The 2,403-nt window shown below is 34.9% G+C and overlaps 1 non-coding gene across 1 annotated transcript; it reads right to left on the bottom strand.

Annotated features, from left to right (window-relative positions):
* Positions 1-1,160: 1,160 nt before the first annotated feature.
* On the bottom strand, positions 1,161-1,267 carry LOC118549624 (U6 spliceosomal RNA). Its single transcript, XR_004924158.1, has one exon. It is a non-coding gene; the product is annotated as a U6 spliceosomal RNA (small nuclear RNA).
* Between the last annotated feature and the right edge of the window lie 1,136 nt (positions 1,268-2,403).

Below are 2,403 nucleotides of genomic sequence, written 5' to 3'. Positions count from 1 at the left end.
TGGATTTTGATGACTGTTTCCTTCCCCAAGTTAAGAAGTTCTCCGCTATAATTTGCTCCAATATACCGTCTGCCCCTCTCTTTCTTCTTCTTCTGGGACCCCAATTATTCTAATGTTGTTTTGCTTTATGGTATCACTTATCTCTCGAATTCTTGCCTCGTGATCCAGTAGTTGTTTATCTCTCTTTTTTCTCAGCTTCTTTATTCTCCATCATTTGGTCTTCTGTGTAACTAATTCTCTCTTCTGCCTCATTTATCCTAGCAGTTAAAGCTTCCATTTTTGATTGCACCTCATTAATAGTCTTTTTGATTTCAACTTGTTTAGATTTTAGTTCTTTTATTTCTCCAGAAAGTGATTCTCTATCTATGCTTTTTTCAAGCCCAACTAGTATCTTTATAATCGTCATTCTGAACTCTAGTTCCAACATCTTACTAATGTCTGTATGGATTAGGTCCCTGGCAGTCGGTACTGCCTCTTGTTCTTTTTTTTGAGGTGAGTTTTTCCATCTTGTCATTTTGTCCAAAGGAGAACAGATGAATGAGAGAACAAAATGCTAACAGGGTAACAATGACCCAGAAAAACATACACTAAACAAATGAGAAGAGACCAAAACCAGGGGGAAATGAAAGGGGGAAAAAAAAAAAAGAGTATGATCCGGCTGGTGAAAATAACAGAGCCACATACTAGATTTTGGGTGTATTTTGGCCTGTTAGAAGAAATTGCCTCCCAAAATTTTAAAGAAAGAAAAACATATATATACAAAAATAAGGGTAAATACGATGAAGGGATGGAATATGACTGTAAAGTTAAAAAATAAAAAGATTTTAAAAAAGGAATTGATAAGAAGTTGGTTGAAAAAAGTGAAAAATATTTAAAGAAAGAGATAGAATGTGATCAGGCGGAAGACTAGGACAATGTCATATACTAGATTTAGGGTATATTTTGGTCTGTTAGAAGAAACTGTTTCCCAAAATTTTAATGAAAGAAAAATTTATGTATATATACAAAAAATAAGGTTAAATACAATTAAAAGATAGAATATGACTGTAAAAATGAAAAATTAAAAAAAGATTTTAAAAAAGTAATTGATATGATGTTGGTTGAAAAAGGAAAGAACAAAAATTCAACTAAAAAATAGAAAAAAATTAAATTATAAAATTAAAAATATGGAATGCTTCACAAATTTGCGTGTCATCCTTGTGCAGTGGTCATGCTAATCTTCTTTGTAACCTTCCAATTTTAGTATATGTGCTGCCAAAGCGAGCACTAAATTAGTCTTGTTAAAAAAAGATTTATTTATTTTAGAGAGAAAGGGGGACAGAGAGAGAGAGCATGAGTGAGGGGAGGGGCGTGGAGTGGGGGGAAGGGAGAGACTCTCAAGCATCCTCCGTGCTAAGCACAGAGCCCTGTGTGGGCTGATCCCATCACCCTGAGATCATAACCTGAGCTGAAACTAAGAGTCAGATGCTCAAAGTACTGAGTCACCCAGGTGCCCCAATTACAGTCTTTTTTTAATGCTCAGATTGTCTTCTCATATGCCAATGAGAGCTTCTTCAGGTTGACTGAAATGTCCTTTTCGCATGACCACATTAGGCTTTGACAAATTCCTTGATTGCTGGGAAAGAGATGTTCTAAGATTCATCTTGTACATTCATATCCTGCCGTAGACCTGAAATCAGCTATTTCCCCAAACACCTCTGATTCCTTTAGTGGAAATTATGTTTAGAGACCAAAAGTGGATGTTCTTTGCCATTGGGTTGCTACTGATTCTTGCTCTTTTTAGTGTATACAGCTAGAAATACATATTTTTAGAAAGAAAATATAAATCGTAAGTTTATACTGGTATTACAAATTCAAATTTAAGATTATAGAGTTTTACTCGACCTATCTGATTTTATATCTTTTTTCCTACATTGAAATCTTGGTTCTAATAATATTAACATGTAGTCTAGTTCCTTTATAAACACATAAAATAGTTCCAAAATAATACTTATATTATTGCTACTAATTGTATTGTTTGTAGTTTAAGATTTCTCTCCCTCTTTCCCTTACCCTATAACTTACTAGAGATATATAGTCAAAATGCATTGTCTTAAAGTCACTGGAAATAATTTTCTTCTTTGAATGGTTATGCTATCATGCAATTACTCTTTTGAAAAATACCGTACCATTTAGATTTTTTTATCTTTTATTTATTATTTTTTATTTTTTTAAAGATTTTATTTATTTACTTGAGAGAGAGAGACAGCGAGAGAGGGAACACAAGCAGGGGGAGTGGGAGAGGGAGAAGCAGGCTTCCCGCGGAGCAGGGAGCCTGATGCAGGGTTCGATCCCAGGACCCTGAGATCATGACCCAAGCCGAAGGCACTCGCTTAACTGACTGAGCCATCCAGGTGGCCTTCA

The sequence above is a fragment of the Halichoerus grypus genome, chromosome 9 (assembly GCF_964656455.1).
Source record: "Halichoerus grypus chromosome 9, mHalGry1.hap1.1, whole genome shotgun sequence".
Classification (NCBI taxonomy): Eukaryota; Metazoa; Chordata; class Mammalia; order Carnivora; family Phocidae; genus Halichoerus; species Halichoerus grypus.
Note: the sequence above shows the minus strand (reverse complement) of the source record. Positions and strands in the feature narration are given on the sequence as shown.